At 37.6% G+C, this 17170-nt stretch overlaps 1 long non-coding RNA gene across 1 annotated transcript; it reads left to right on the forward strand.

The window, feature by feature from the left end:
- The first annotated feature begins 4086 nt into the window (after positions 1–4086).
- On the forward strand, positions 4087–8863 carry LOC141781070 (uncharacterized). Its single transcript, XR_012596764.1, has 3 exons — positions 4087–4544; positions 6417–6475; positions 8761–8863. It is a non-coding gene; the product is annotated as an uncharacterized LOC141781070 (long non-coding RNA).
- Positions 8864–17170: the final 8307 nt, after the last annotated feature.

A 17170-nucleotide genomic window follows, 5' to 3' on the forward strand; every position in this document is an offset into this window, starting at 1 on the left:
ACATTTAATTTTCTCATCCGAATGGGACAAACAGACACATAATTATACCAAAGAGACAATGTTTTAAGAACAGACTATAGTGCCAGTGCACTGGTACGTTTTTCCACAAATGTCTAAGGTAGATTTATTGGTGTTTTTAAAGGTGCTATTGATAACTTGTTAACATTCAGCCACTAGATGTCCCATTCTCCCTCTCACGTTCCATTGCATTTACTTCATAACAAGTCGTTGCCAGGTGCTTACCGTCAATCTCAGACATTTATCTGTTTTTTCCACACTAATACCACGTAATAACAACTCTGTTTTACTATTGGCTCACAAGCCTTGTTAGAAGTGAGAACCAAACGTCAGATATCTTCCACAGATATAAACTAGGGCTGTCAACCGATTCAAATAGTTAATCGTGATTAATAGCAAATTAATCGCACATTTTTTATCTGTTCAAAATGTACCTTAAAGGGAGATTTGTCAAGTATTTATATACGTATGTATATATTTATTATTGGAAATCTATTAACACAAAACAATGCAAATATTGTCCAGAAACCTCACAGGTACTGCATTTAGCATAAAGAATATGCTCACATCATAACATGGCATACTCAAGCCCAACAGCTGTCAGTGTGCTGACTTGACTATGACTTGCCCCAAAACAGCATGTGATTATCATAAAGTGGTCATGTCTGTAAAGGGGAGACTCGTGGGTACCCAGAGAACCCATTTTCTTTCACATATCTTGAGGTCAGAGGTCAGAGGAAGTGACCCCTTTGAAAATGCCATAACAGTTTTTTCCTCGCCAAAATTTAGCGTAAGTTTGGAGCGTTATTTAACCTCCTTCGCGACAAGCTAGTATGACATGGTTGGTATCAATGGATTCTTTCAATTTTCTAGTTTCATATGATGAAAAATCGCAAGTTGCATTAATGCATTAAAGAAATTAGTTATGTTAAAACAAAATTGCGATAACGCCTTACTATCGCGTTAACTTTGACCGCCCTAATATAAACAAAACATTCATTTTGGACCCATCAACATTTTTTAAATGATTAATTCACAATGTTTTTTTGTTCTTTTTATGAAAAGCTATACTTTTATTTGGCACCTTTCTAAAAGCTCTTCGGATGTATTATTATTTTTTGAATATTTGTTTACGGAAAGATTTTATCAATAAGACCTTTAAAAGGAAGAATAAAAACAGGGAGTTCAAAAGTTTACCTAACACAAATGATGTAACTAGCTGATCATTTGACTATAACAATCACCAGGAAGATGAGTCAACGAGTCAATAAAGAGTCTTTATGACAAACTTGAACTCATTCTTTTGATGATTTGTGCTGCTACTGGTTATAGACCTTTTCATTGCCATTCTGTTGCTAGGGCAACAGCTTTGGTCCAAGTGTACTTCCTGTCAGCTACTGCATTAACAAACACTGCAACAGGAAATACAAAAGGGGCCCATTTATAATGTTTGTGTTGTCAAGTTTGAAAAGGTCTATACTGTTTATTCTTACCTATGTCGGACAGATGATTTCTCACTTAATCATCCCCCAACCTCCACCTGTTCTAGTTTCTTACTACCAGACATGATGATGGCAGCTCTTCCCTTGTTGTGCGTTATGTAAATCACATATCTCATTTATATGTATGTGCTGGGCTCCGTTCTTTTATACCCATTAGGGAGTTTTAATGTGCTTCCCTGAGAATTTTGATTCTACTTGGATTCATTTGTAAAGCACCATCCAGCACAAGGCCCTTTTTCTGCCAAATTCTTTTATTTGTTGCGTTAAATCCTTTGATGTAAGTGTCTCTGGCTGAACTAAGTTTATGTGAGCTTTGAGTTCCTTAGCAAATAGAGACAGATCTGTCACAGCATCAAATAAAGCCTACTGGGTTTAGCTGCCAAGCTCTGTAAATATGATGTTGACTGATCAGAGATAGATGTGAATTTTTCGTGATTCATGATATTCTTCATGATTTTCTTTTTCAAATGAATCGGTTCTTTGTCGGTGTATCTGTGGTGGGGTGGTAGAAAAACCGCAAGTTAGGCTCCCAAAAGCAAACTAAAATTAAAATTTTTATCCCAAGCCCTTGAACAAAATCTGTCAGCATTGAGTGTGTTCATGTTTTCAAGATTTGTAAATGTGTAATTTCTGTATTTGTGCTGCATTTTTTACTTGATTTTTTATAGATGATATATAAATAACAAAGAATGTACGATTTTATTCAAATTAAATGTTTGTTTCTCAAAATAAAGGGATTTATATACATGCATTTTTTCTCTTAAATGAAGAACAGATGTAAAGGAGGGCACTCTCTAGTGGAAGACACAGCACACTACATCACACACAATAAGCAGACAGAAAACACCTTATTTTTCTATTTTGACTCAAACACACAGTATAATATTATGATTTTTTTGTCTACAATAGTGCGCAGCAGCAATATTCTCCATTCAGAGCCTGGAGCAGCAGGTATGTTCCTCTATCCTACAACATCACACTTAACCTACAGCATTTGTCCATTTGCATACATCAACTTTGACGAAGCCAATCTCTGTAACCTGAATCAGTGAAATAACCACTGGCTGGGCCTGAAGGAGACACAATATGGGTCAGTGACCTTTCTCTGGAGGCCCAGGGGTCTTTTTGTCCTGCGTGGAGCCCGAGTGCCGCCACCCCTCCCCCTAATGCCCAGACAGGGGCTAATGGGCACATCAGTCATCTCCAACAGCGGCCCAGTGAACACAAACAGCTCTGTTTACCACCACAACCTTTTGTGTTGTCTATGGCCACTGCCCCGTGTCCGAGCCGCGGCCCTTCCTGCATCATCGGCATGGGGGTAGGAGGGACTCTCCCCACCACTGGAGCTGAAGACGGGGTTAAGAGTGGGTGTGTGGAGGTCTTAAGGTTATGTTTGCGAAGGTTTTGCTTCATTACTCCTCTGTGCTTAGAGATGCACGGTCAAGATAATATTCATCATGGATCTAATGAGGACAATTCAGGTTTATTTTTGACATATTACACACAACCAAACATGCTGCATCCGCAGGAAAGATAAGGTCACTAAAATAGGTCAATGCAGCAAAGTTGTGAATTGCTTCCCTCATTTTGGACCCACATTTTAAAGTCTGTATCCTGGATTCTGTTACCTCTCACTCGACAGACCGCCTCACTTTTCAGTGTGCCTGTCTGGTTCGGCTCGCTCAGCATCCAGACTGTGTTGCTCAGTGTCAACAGGAGGAATGCTTCCCTGCACAAATATCTACACCTCATAAATGTCTCGCCCTCTGCTCGACCCTGTCTGGCCTCTGACTGTGAGGGGGTTGAACAGGGGACAGACTAGCCAGTGTGTGTGTGTGTGTGTGTGTTTGGGTCTGTGTGTGCAGCAACAGGAAGGCTGAGGTGAGGTCTTGGGTCTTAACAAGGTGCTGGGTGAAGATATTTATTGTTGCTTTAGTAAAATGTAGCCTGTTTCACAATGAAAACACCCTCTCCTGAAATTAGTCTTTTTCTTTTTTTAGACCAGGCGGCGGTCGTGTCTAGAAGGAAACCCACAAGTTGGGGAAACTCTCGCGAGATGTCAAAGGTTAGGCATTGAGCTTGAGTAGTTAAGGGCCCAATACCAAACCACCGCCTACACCCTCTCCCTACATTTCACAAGTGTGTTATGAAACCCTGTAACAGTGAGTCTGCATCGATGCCGACTTAACCAGCTGCCTTTACTGACAACGTGCAACGCCTTTTGGTGTTCTACATGGAACACGCCCCAATGTCAGTTCCGTGCGACTACAAACATTTACACGTAAACTGCTCAAACTAAGATAGACATTTAATTTATTCTACTTTATTGTCCTACAGACGTTATCAATTTAAAGTAAATATTGTATTTAGGACCAAATGTACCCTTGTCTAGTCTAGAAAACAGCAGACATCTTCATTTGAGTGTATATATATATATATATACATATATACATATATATATGTATATATATATATATATATACATATATATTTATATATATATATATATATATATATATACATACATACAACATAAATGTATTATTTTTTACCCCCCTTAATAGTACAATAATTCAGCTGTGCAATAATCTGATTTACTCTGGTATTAACATTGCATTTAGTTATACAGTACATTTAAACTAATATTCTTATTTATTTATACTATTCTTGCATTTTTTTTTACACAATTAATGATAGATCCTATTTTTAGCATTATTATTTGCTGTGCTTTTTGCTATTTGCTTTTTTTATGATTTCTCTATGTTTATATATGTATTTTTATTCTAGATTAGGAGCAAAATCTAACTCAATTTTCCTCCAGGGATCAATAAAGTATTTATGTTGTAGTCTCGCGAGAGTATGCGAGACTACTGCTACGCACACTATCGAAGTTGCGTAGGGCCCCGCCTCCCCTCGTGTCAAACAAGCTGTCAATCATGGCGTCAATTAGGTTGTAGCGTTAATATCCACGAAAATAGGTTAAAAGAACACACAATGAAAGTGAATTGCAGGAACAGCAATCAGGTCAACTTGTGTTCTCTCCCCTCCAAGTTTGATGACAGCAAATACATTTTAAAATAATCCCCAAAAAAATCATTTAAAACAAGAAAATGATTATCTAGTCTCTCAGTCAAGGTTTAATTACAACTCTGGACTAATGCAAGATCGATTGACTATGGATTAAATATTGAATTTAAAAAATGTTGATCAGCTGGGCATACTGGGCAATATAGATGCACATCTCTCAGTAAATTCAAATTCAAATAAGTTTTATTGGCATGAATGTTCAGGTTACATTATTGCCAAAGTGAAATTACATATTAATGAATTTAAAGCAAATAATAACCATCAAGTATTCAATCAAGCCATAGTATAAATAATATTTTATATTGGAAAATGTATAAAAGAAAATCTGGGGGAGATAGTTTGAATGGGCCTGATGCAGCTGATAAAATGAATATTGTTTATTTATTTTGCACAATTTAAGACTACACAACATAACAAACAAATAAATGAATAATATACAGTGCAGGAAGTGGCAAAAAAAAAACACTGGGCTTATCTGAAGCCTCCGACTTTAGACAAGATTAATATAAAGAAATGATATGACTACATAATAGTGATAACAAACAATTAGAGCAAGATATATAACAACAATAACAATGAATATATCAAAAAAATATATATTTTATTATTATTTTATTATTTATTATATATAATAATATTAGTATTGTTATCTTTAATTTGCAGGTGTTCTGCAACTAAAGGCTTATGTTTACATTGTATAGTCAAAGCTAGTTGTGTGATATTGACTGAACTAATTACCAGGCAACAAAACCAAAGCTCAGTGTTATATTTTATTATTTTCTACATTTCATAATTTATTCTTTTTTTTTTTATTAATGTTAATATTCACTGATCTTAAGATTCTATAGAAAATGTAATTTATTGAATATTTTATTTTCTATACACCTCATTCTGTATAAGTTGTCACAACCTGGCTCTCAGTCTATTTATTCTTAGACAGACAGCTGGAACAAACTGTTTTAAAGGAGGGAGGATTGTAGTGGGAGCACTGGGGTGTTAAGGCCCTGACACACCAAGCCGACGGTCGGCCGTCGGACAGTTTGGGGCCTAGTTTTTTCGGTGTCCTGCTTAGTCTGCCCGTGTCGGAGGTTTTTCGGCCGATTCAGTATGAATGAATCGGCGGTGGAACCTCACTGACGGCCCCAAACTGTCTGACAGCCGTCAACTTGGTGTGTCAGGGCCTTTAGGTGTGACTGTGTGGCAATGGCGAATGGTTTACATGGCTCACGGGTCAGGAACGGCTCTGTAAGCAAAAAAATAGTAGCTGGCTGGTCACATGACCTGAGAAATTTACTGATCTAGACCAACTATTAGCTAATACTGGAGTGAGTTGTATGTATCCCTCATCACTGAGTAAGTCTCCCTCAGTTTACATGTAGCATGTTTTTAATAGGAGAAAGAGAGCATGCGCATGCATTGATGTGAGTAAAGGTCCATTCAACAAAACTTTTCAGGGGCCCAGCCATTTCTGTGGGCGGGCCTTATTACTGTGTAGAACAGGATCTAGTTTACATTAGACTGTAATACACTTTCTAGTGTCAATGTTAACTATAAATATAACTTTACATTTTACAAAAGTGTATTATTGTTGTATGATTTTTACTTTAACTGTCCGTTGTGTTGCACGTTAAGAAAGGTGCTTTTATTCGTAACACATATATCAACCTTTTGTTTTGGTTGTACAAAGTTTTGAGCTGTCTTCCATGAAAACCAGTATAAAAGGTCTGTTTAAAAAGTGGTGAACCAGGGTCTGGTATTGGAGAAGGTGAGACTTGATATGTTTTGTAAATGTCTCTGTTTTCTGTCCAGACTGCTGAATGAACAAAGGGATTTGAAGGGCCTGGAGGAGACGAGAACTGGAGCGCCTGGTAAGTATCAAATCAACTAGTAGTAGTTGTTGTTGTAGTAATATTAGTAGTAGTAGTTGTTGTTGTAGTTGTAGTAGTCCTAAAAAGTCATTTTATAGTATAGAATCATAGTATAGTATGCCATAAAATAATGATAAAATCATAAAAAAGTCATTAAAAATGGCATAGCATAGTATGTCATAAAAAAGTCAAAGTTTATACTATGAATATACTATGATTTTTTTTTCGACATACTATACTATGACTTTTATATTATTTTTTTTGACACATTATACTATGACTTCTTTATACTTTTTTTTACGATATACTATACTATGATCTTTTAATAATTTTTTTCGACATGCTATACTATGACTTATATTATTTTTTGACATACTATACTGTAACCTTTTTATACTTTTTTTTTGACATACTATACTATGATTTTTTTTTTTCGACATACTATATGACTTTTTTTGACATACTGTACTATGACTTTTTTATCCTTTTTTTCCGACATACTAAACTATGACTTTTTTTTCCTCATACTATATACTATATACTATGACTTTTTTATAAATTTTTTCGACATACAATACTATGACTTTTTTAAATAAATTTTTTCGACATACTATATATGCTTTATACTTTATGACTTTTTTTCTTCATAATATACTATGACTTTTTTTTATTATTTTTTTCTACATACTATAATATGACCTTTTTTTCGACATGCTATACTATGACTTTTTTATACATTTTTTTGACATACTATACGCCGACTTTTTTTCGACGTACTATACCATGACTTTTTTTTAATTTTTTCAATGATACTATACTATGACTTTTTTATAATTTTTTTCGACATACAGTACTATGACTTTTTTTGACATACTGTACTATGACTTTTTTATCCTTTTTTTCCGATATACAATACTATGACCTTTTTTTCGACATGCTATATTATGACTTTCTTTTCTTCATAATATACTATGACTGAAAAAAAAAAAGTTTGAAAAAAGTCATAGTATAGTATGTCAAAAAAAAAATTATAGTATAGCATGTCGAAAAGAAAGTCAGTATAATATGTTGAAAAAAAAGTCATAGTAGCGTGTCGAAAAATGTATTAAAAAAGTTATGGTATAGCATGATGAAAATTTATTAAAAAAGTCATAGTATAGTATGATGTAAAAAGTCATAGTTGTATGTCTAAAAAAAAAAAAAAATTGAAAAATGCTGTAAAAGAAAAGTCTAAACAATGTATGAAAGGTAAAAAAAAAAAAAAAGTTTGAAAAAAGTCATAGTATAGTATGTCAAAAAAAAAATTATAGTATAGCATGTCGAAAAGAAAGTCAGTATAATATGTCGAAAAAAAAGTCATAGTAGCGTGTCGAAAAATGTATTAAAAAAGTTATGGTATAGCATGATGAAAATTTATTAAAAAAGTCATAGTATAGTATGATGTAAAAAGTCATAGTTGTATGTCTAAAAAAAAAAAAAAATTTAAAAATTCTGTAAAAGAAAAGTCTAAACAATGTATGAAAGGTAAAAAAAAAAAAAAAGTTTGAAAAAAGTCTGAAAAAAGGTTGAAAAAGGCTGGAAAAAATGTCTAAAAAGTCTGAAATTTTTTTTTTGAAAAATGCTGGAAAAAAAAGTCTAAATAATGTCTGAAAAAGGTAAAAAAAAAAAAAAAGTTTGAAAAAAGTCTGAAAAAAATGTCTGAAAAAGTCTGAAAAATGTCTGAAAAAAAAAGCTGGAAAAAAAAGTCTAAACATTGTCTGAAAAAGGTAAAAAAAAAAAAGGTAAAAAAAAATGTCCGTAAAAAAAAAGTTTGAAAAATGTTGGAAAAGGAAAATTTAAAGAATGTCTGAAAAAGGTAAAAAAAAATGTCCGTAAATAAAAAGTTTGAAAAATGCTGTAAAAGAAAAGTCTAAACAATGTATGAAAGGTAAAAAAAAAAAAAAAGTTTGAAAAAAGTCTGAAAAAAATATCTGAAAAAAGGTTGAAAAAGGCTGAAAAATAAAGTTTGAAAAATGCTGGAAAAAAAAGTCTAAACATTGTCTGAAAAAGGTAAAAAAAAAAAAAGGTAAAAAAAAAAAATTACATAAAGAATAATACATATTTTATAAAAAAGTGAAAGTATAGTACATTTTGCCTATGCAAGCCTCAATCATATAGTGACTCCCTAATTTTGCACTCATTCATCAAAACTTTGAGAAAGCCTGTTGTAGTAGTTGTATTTGATGTCGTAGTTATAGGCATATATCTGAATGTTATGCAAACTCTTATGTCTTCTTTCTCCCCAGATGATTGCAGAATTTCTTAACTCACTTCACTTCATCCACACTATCTTCTTCTACTGTATAAACGTACTCAGAGGGGTCAATCAGGATCATGTCTTTGTGTGCCGCAATTTCAATAAAAAAAATAATTAGATGTTGTGGTTTGTGTTCCATAAATCCCTTTTTCTATCTATCTGAAACAACGGGAGATGATGCACGTCTACATACTATACTATGACTTTTTATCACATTTTTACAGCATACTATACCACATTTTAATTTGAATGGTACACTATGATATTTTATAACATACCATACTGTGATATTTTTCTGACATTTTTCTGGTATACTATACTTTGACTTTTTACTTTTTTATGATATACTATGAGATTTTTTATGGAATACTATACCTAATGAAACAATCAAATTACCAAGACAATATTTTGGTTTACAAGTGTTTCCTTACTCTGAGCATTCTCTGCTTGTCTTAGATTTTGTCTCAGCAGCAGCTCCTCCAGCGTTTTCTGGAGGATGGAGACAAAAAACAAAACAAAATAACAAACCATTACAGACACAATCATTAAAATACAAAAAATATGTCATTTTACTGTTGCTGTGTTCAGATGTTAGTGTTTTTCAGGTCGACCTCTCCTCACCTTGATGTCCTCGTCTCCATCCACTCTGCTGCTCCTCCTCCAACACCTCATGTCTTTTCTAAGATAACCAAAAAGACGACAAATGAGCACCTTAAATGGGCTGTGATGTCAGCTTCAGGTATTCTGAAGTTCTGGACATCAGAGATGGTGTTCAAGTAGTTCATAATGAAGCTAAAGAGGTCACTGAATTTTAAATATGTTGTATATTTTCAATATTCAACGACATTAAAGACAAATGAGAAAGTCATGAGAAATGAGAAAAAAATTCCTACCTCAGCTTCAGCACAGAGAAGATGTTGTCTCAGTTGGTCTGTATAACGTTCCTCTTTTTCCCAGATGTCATCCATTGAGGCTGCATATCTACACGTGTGACAAATAAAAGCACCTTTCTTAACAAGCAACACAACAGTTAGAATAAAAAACATACAATAACAGTTATATAATTTAGCATTAATACTGGAAAGTGGATAATTGCATAATGTTCATGAATAAAATGACAGAGATTTGGACAAACCTGAAGACTCCATAGTTCACTTCCATAGTTCTCACGGGTAAATGTAAAACACAAGTCCACCTGCAACCGCCTACACGATGAAACACAAAATATATAGATTCATCAGAATTGCATTAATTTCAAGGTGAACCATGTTGCACAAATACAAACCAACCTTGGTGGACAGCATGAACAAAAGAGGATATTTGCACTGATAAATTATCTTTAATTTAATTTCCATTCCAACTTTGTTCCAACTATGTTCCTGCCATATACAGTGGTGATTCAATCAATCAGCCATTAATATAGAAATAAGTCATGGTGTATGTTGTCCCAACAGTGGTAGAAGATCTTACTGGAGAGGAGTGGATGTGACTTTGTTCATTATTTTTTTAGTCTTTGGCATTGGAACCCACCCGGACCTCTCCAATATGCGTAATTTGTGCACAGCGTGTGTACCATCGCTTATTCAGGACAGACCTAGTACAAAGTTTCTTAATGTGTCGGCCTGAACTGTGCCAACATACCACCATATATTACCTTATGCAAAAGTAACTTTCTTTTAAAGAGGGTCGGTGAATTTTCGGCCTATGACAACTTTCTATTTAAAAGCCTCAAGGTTCTAGTTTTTTAAAATAAATACATATTTTGATATTCATATTGCTTTGAGGTGTAGGGCAGATATGAGGGCACTATTAGTGCAAATTTGAACTAAATCCAAGCAAAAGGTGCAATAGGCACTTTTTCGTAAATGGGGTGAGTCAATTCTTGTTCTTGCTGTATTTTGTTGTATATCATATTATTTGTTACGACCATCATCATCAAAGTTATGAGAAAGATGCACACACACACACCTTTGAAATCAAAATTCTCCCCCTTATTCAGACGCTGACAGCTTCTTCTTAAAGGGCACTAAAGCCCCTTTTGAGAATATCGATTATGGAGCAGTTACAGCCACTGTAGAATAACCTCAACCATATTGTAAGCAGCTCTTCTATAGAGTGAAGCAAAAGTGCAGACTCGGTGCGAAAAACATCTTTAATGTCGACATTTGGATTTATACAAATATTGGAGAGTGAGACTTGCAGATGAATTACGTGCTGTGTCGCGTATATAAAAAGTGTAAATACAAAAAAACAAAAATTACTGGCAAGTTTGAACGTCTTTCAGTGGATCTGATGGTAAACAAGACCCCCATCATTTTGTTTAGGGACGAATTTGAGTCTTTAAACAAGTTTAAGTGCAAGAAAGCTGAAATGGTGTGCACATTTACGGCATGCATAATGGAAAGCTTTCAGAGGTGACTTGAATGCTGAACCAAACTGCTGTTTGCAAATACCTACACTTCTTCATAAAAGATAAGCCGGACTAATGCATACGCCTGTGTTGCACAGAGACATATGCCGACACACAGCCAACTCACTGTGCTGCCTGTGTGTTGCTTTCCATGGCCCAGATCCAGCCACGCCACTCCTAATCCATTTCTCTGTTGCTCATTATTAGTGGCTTGTAAAGATTCTGTATCAGCTATGCTAAGAGAGCTTTTCACAGTATTACATGGGATTACTGTTGCTCCTCGCTACATATGTTGCTCACAAACTCTGATGTAATATTGCCACCGTGTTTACATGGCACTGACAAAATAACACATGCATGACTCATTATCAGGGTCTATTTGCTCTTTTTTGTTTGTGGGTTAAATTGTGTCACGTCATCTTTTTATCCAAAAATCATCCCTCTAACACTTTTCTAGATCTTTCCGTCTGTTGTGTGATACAGCCATAGTGTGTCCATGAATGAATAAACATGGGAAATGAAAGGGAAGGAGAAATCAACATGCTGATAAGAGTATGCATTTTAAGAAAGATGCTCGGGGGGGTAATGACCACACAAGAGTTTAAGTTTAGAGAAAAAGATTTAATAGTCACACACAGCCTCCAGCCATCTCAGATATATATCTGGTCTGAACTGCTCACTCATAACGTATTTACCCAGCTTGGCAGCAACCACAGAATACTGCGTAATCAGGGGATGCAGTTTGTAAATGGTTCTCCGAATCCAAAAAGATCAAATCTGTCCCAGCCTCAATTTTATGCACATGACCTAGTTGTAGAAAAAAAGACAGAGGATGACGGGAGTTCAGCAGTCATCTGAGCCCGTCTGCACAGTCAGAGGGGCTGCCTGTCACTTGTGATGCCTTAGGCCGTGTCTAAAGGTATAGAGATATTTTTAAAAACGGATATTTTCTCCTTACGTTTGTTTTACAAAACATCTCTGTCCACACTCGAACGCAAAAACGACTCCAAATGCTCGCCGTAATATTTACATGTCACAACAAGTGAGCTCACAAGTTAAGGGTCAAGGAACCACCCAAACGCTTCATTACAGCCAGTTGGATAACAGTTATTGTTCGTCGTGGCTGGGATTTCCGGTCGAACTGCATGACTGTCATCACTCTGCTGTCATCAATTGTCTCTTTACAGGCATAAATGACGAAAGGGAGGTCATTCAGGTTTATTTCCAGCCCTTCCAAGTGCTCCAAACCTCCCCTTCAGTCGCCCAAAAGCTCAGTCAATCTCCATTCGGCCTTGACGTGTTTAATGCGTTGCCTGCTTTGGCCTCCTGTGGCTGTAACATTTTGCAAATATAAGGTAGTAATAAGTCCGAGCAGGGCTAACAAAACACAAAAACGCCGGTAGTCTGCCATCTTTGTTATTAATTCTGGCGCATGCTCATTACACAAAGCTACAATGGGCATATGAGGAGAGGATGTCATCGTTTCCCAAACGCTCCGTTTTACACGTCCACACCGATATAAAGTAATTGGAGTTTTTAAAAATCTCCATCTTCGAAGGCGTTTCAAAAAATATAAGTTTTTGTGACCCAAAACTCTGTTTGTGTGTAGACAGGGCCTTAATTCACCTCAACACCTACATGAAACTGGGTTTGATCTAACCTGTATGGATGTCTTCCTCTGTGCCAAAAGCCGCAGTTCTCTCACTGTCCACAGTACTCTACTGACCCATCAGCAGGAAAAGTTACAGCCCGTCATAAAAAGGGTCAGGCGCCTTCTTGTACTTTCCTATTTGTAAGTGCAGGACAGCTGGAAACGCTCTATATATTTCATAAATAACACAGAAAGGCCGTTGCAGCTGTTAGCTCAATTAATCAGTTGCAACCAAAATGTAATCATGTGGTTGATAATTAACCCATGGGCTAATATTAAGATTTCAAATGTGAGAAACTGGGATTGGTCTTCAAGGTAGCAGGTATGATTATTGTCTCAATTTGTGTAATTATCTGTCTCATCAAAGTAAAAAATATGCAGGTCAGGTATTGTATGAGAACCTGAGGCTGGAGTAGAGTACTGCTGTTTCATTCTTTCGCAATACACCCCCACCCCCCTCCTTTCCACACCCTCCTGTGTAGTGGTGTTTGTGCATTCCTGTGTCGACAACCCCTCCGTCTAGTTCTCAGGGGTGTTTACCCCCTTTCACGGTAGCAGGGAAGCAGCTCCCACCATCCCATCTCTGTTTACATTGCTCTTCTCCTCTATTTACTCTGTGCTCCAGCGCCCTGGCGCACCGCGCTCCAAACAGCTGTTCCATTATGGGGAGAGCAGGCGCTTCAACCACACAGTGCTGCCACACAGCTCTCTCTTGACAGCCCACCACGGTCGCTAACGTGATGACTGCCTGGCTCCGCTGGCACGCCTGCCATTGTTGCCATAAAGCTCAGCCTCCTTCAATGCCAGAGTGGCTTCTGGGCATAGAGTCAGCCGGGGCAACTGTCGGAGATTGTCTTCAAACCGCAAGACAAATTTGCCAAGTTCAGCTTTTGATTAAGTGTCTCTGTACGGGATGCAATTCTGCGGTGATTTAAGCAGCAATCATATCCAGATGATCTAGAATAAACTGCCACAAACATCTTTACACTGAAACGGGGCTTTTATAGTATGTCATTACAAAACATTCTGCTTTTTCATCATTTTGGCACATCTTCTGTAAGTACCCTATATATCCTGCTTCTACACGACATCATGCATAGGGGCCATTATCCCACAGAGCATGATGATCCTTCCTCTGCAACGCTTTGCCCGGCTAGCTGTCAGCTATAAGAAAGACTATTGTCTAACGGACTGCCGTAGGGGTCATACTATACCATGAATCTACAGTGAATTATTTTTACCCTTTGCGTGTTCTTTTTCCTGCTGGTGTGCACAGCTGGTGCTGAGTCAGGAGACAGGAAACCTGGGAGAAAGGCCACCAAGCATCCCCAGGCTCCCGGTGGACCGCTGCAGGGCCCTGTGGCTCCATGGACAGGAGACACTCCATTTATCACAATACAATAGATACTGCTTGAGGCCAGTGGAATATGGGCCTGTCTGTGTCTATATGTGCCTTTACGTGCTATGTACAAGTGCTAATATGTGAACTGGCATCACTATGTGTGTGTCTTGTCCATAGACTGTATATAAAGATGGACGACATGACAGCTCCCCGAACGTGAAGCCAACACATCTCGATCGCCCCCTGGTGGCTGGTTGCTGGTTGCAGTATAGGTCATACATCCCACCCTCTTCATGTTAGCAAATGGGACGTGGGCCAAACTAAAAAGTTAAAGTACACATCTAATAGAAGTAAGTAACAGTAAGAACATTTAAAGACTTGGTGCAAGGCAATCTCGTCCTCTGAATGTACAGAAATTCTGACCTGAGTGATAAAAAATGACTATGGTAACAGTATACAGTAAACACAATCCACAAACATCATCCATGTTTCACACAAGTCAGTACGCCACTGATCACAGGGCTATAGATCCCCTTCCCTCTCACTTGCTGGACCTTTTTTTGGTTTAATTTGTAGGTTTTTGATCAGATATCTCTTCTACTCTTACTTGGTTTAACGTTAAGTCACTGCATCTCCCGACAGAACAACACGTCAGTTATATTTCAGCCTACATGCACGTTTTTTTCAGCTCAAAATTGTGGAATCAGAGCAGCTGATATTGGTAGCGAGAGCAACAAGCTAGCGGACTGCTGAGTGCCGTCTCTCAGCTCCGCTCACACAAACTGTGTCCCAAAACTCTGCCTCCACCCTCGGTGACACCCATGAGTGACACACAGCGCTCAGATGAGAGAGAAAGGGATGAGGGAAGGAGAGGGGAAAAAAGAGGAGAGAAACAAGCGCGAAACAAGCGCAAACATTTTTTTATTTTTGGAGGTGACAGCACACTTGTAATGCACTGCAGAAGGATTTACATTTTATTTGTGTAATGATTATATACTGAGGTGGGTCACAAAGATACTGGTATTGAAAAGATGCAGCTTATTATATTGTAGACTGTTGTAGTCTAATTTTTGAATCACTTTCAAATAAAAAGTCAGTTCAGTTCTCTTTTTAAAGAAGAATTTGAAAGTGTAAATGACAATTGTCGGGGCATGAAAAACAATGATCTGTTGATCTTTACGAATCAAGATGCCATAGACTAACAATGGCATGTTTAGATCGAAAATCGAATCTCCAGATATAAAAAAATATATATAATTATAAAGAAAAAAAGAGGAAAATCTCCCCTCTCCTGAGATGCAGGTGGTCGAAACAACTGATACTCTGTCGCACATTCTCCGAAGACCTCTCACGGTGATGAAAACACATGCGTGCAGCATTTTAAGCTGCTGCACACACACACACACACACACACACACACACACACAGAACCTCTTTCTCCTATCTAGCCTCTGTAGTAGCCTCACCCTCGATGAAAAGGGATATCAGCATGTATAATGGCACAAGTGGTGAGTGAGCGTATTAAAGAGAGAGACATACAGAGGGAGAGACAGAGCGTGAACTCATGCATGCATGCCTGTGTGTGTGTATAAAAGTGCCAGTCATAGCAGGATATAAAAGAAATCTGCCCAGCTGCCAGGCCCCCAGTACTGGTTGCCAGAGCCCTTAAACACATCCATATCCTTCACTGGATGGGCTCCGCTCTCCTCTCCTCCTCGAATACATCTAGCACTTTAAAAATATACAATCTGCTTAGATACTAGGCAGTCATAAGCTCCATGACTGGCACTTGGACATCTTATCAACATGAGTTGAAGCCCCTGGGCAACTAAGCCAGGCTTTGATCAGACATTTTGGAGACATCTCTCATTTTCTTCAAACAAATCCATTGGGGTTGGTGTGCTAAATTCGAAACAAACTCAAAGCACTAAATGTACCTTATGATAGCAGGAAACAGGCACATCTATATACGGTCTGTTTAATAAAGAGGTGAGAGGGCTGAAGAACAATCAACACGTGTGAGTGTGGAAGAGAAAATGTTAAAAAGAGAGGTGAGGACAAAAAAAAAAGGTGAAAGAAATCCAGTCAGAAAGGGGGAGAGGGAAGAGCCCAGCATGCAATGGGCCACGCTATGAGATCAACTGACAAACATCTCTGCAACCTTGGCAGAGCCAAATCAGCATCCAACCCTCTGAATGTCCTGTGACAGTTGTTATGTACAGAGACCCAATTTCACCTTATATCTCCTCCTGAATTTTAGCTCCGCTACCCGTCGGTGGGAGAGAAACAGAAAGTGAGTGAGTGAGAGAAAGAGATGGAAAAGTCGGGCCCAGCGCCTGCTGCTGCTCAGTAGGTAGTAGTAGCAGAGAGAGAAAGATGTAGACAAGAAAGAAAATGAAACCTAAATGGACCAATTCAGCTGGTGGAGCCACACAGAGAATTCACCTGAGGGCAGTATCATGCCCTGTTTGTGTCTCCATGGAGACGGCCCTCCTGAGTGTGTGCTTCTGTACACACTGACAGTAGTCCAGCTAGCTAGCCCTGCTATTGATTTCCACACAATTTCCCTGGAAATAGCTAGCCTGTGGTCAAGCCCTCCGCTGCAAACCGAACTGGTGTCGACGCCAGCAGAAAGCAGCTGTGTGCTCTCGTCAATGTTTAGATTCTTTTCTTTGCGTGTTTGACAGTTGATAATTTACATTCAATTAGTATTTTAAGGCTCTTTCACAAGCCAGTCTGTTTGGCTCGTCCGAATCAGTGAAATTGATACTTTTGGTTTGTTTTCTATTTAGTCTGGTTCGATTTCACAGTGCACAAATTAAAGCGGACCCAATAATAACAATAATTTGCTGAGGGGAGTGTACAAAGGAGCGAATTTATCTTTTTTGTCTCGAGAGCTGCCACTTCTATGCAGGGAATCGCGGACTTTGATATACTGCTGTCGAAGTTTTTTCACTTTGACTCTGCACTGATCTACTATGCGCACAACTCCCTTC

This window comes from Sebastes fasciatus, chromosome 13, assembly GCF_043250625.1.
Source record: "Sebastes fasciatus isolate fSebFas1 chromosome 13, fSebFas1.pri, whole genome shotgun sequence".
NCBI lineage: Eukaryota > Metazoa > Chordata > Actinopteri > Perciformes > Sebastidae > Sebastes > Sebastes fasciatus.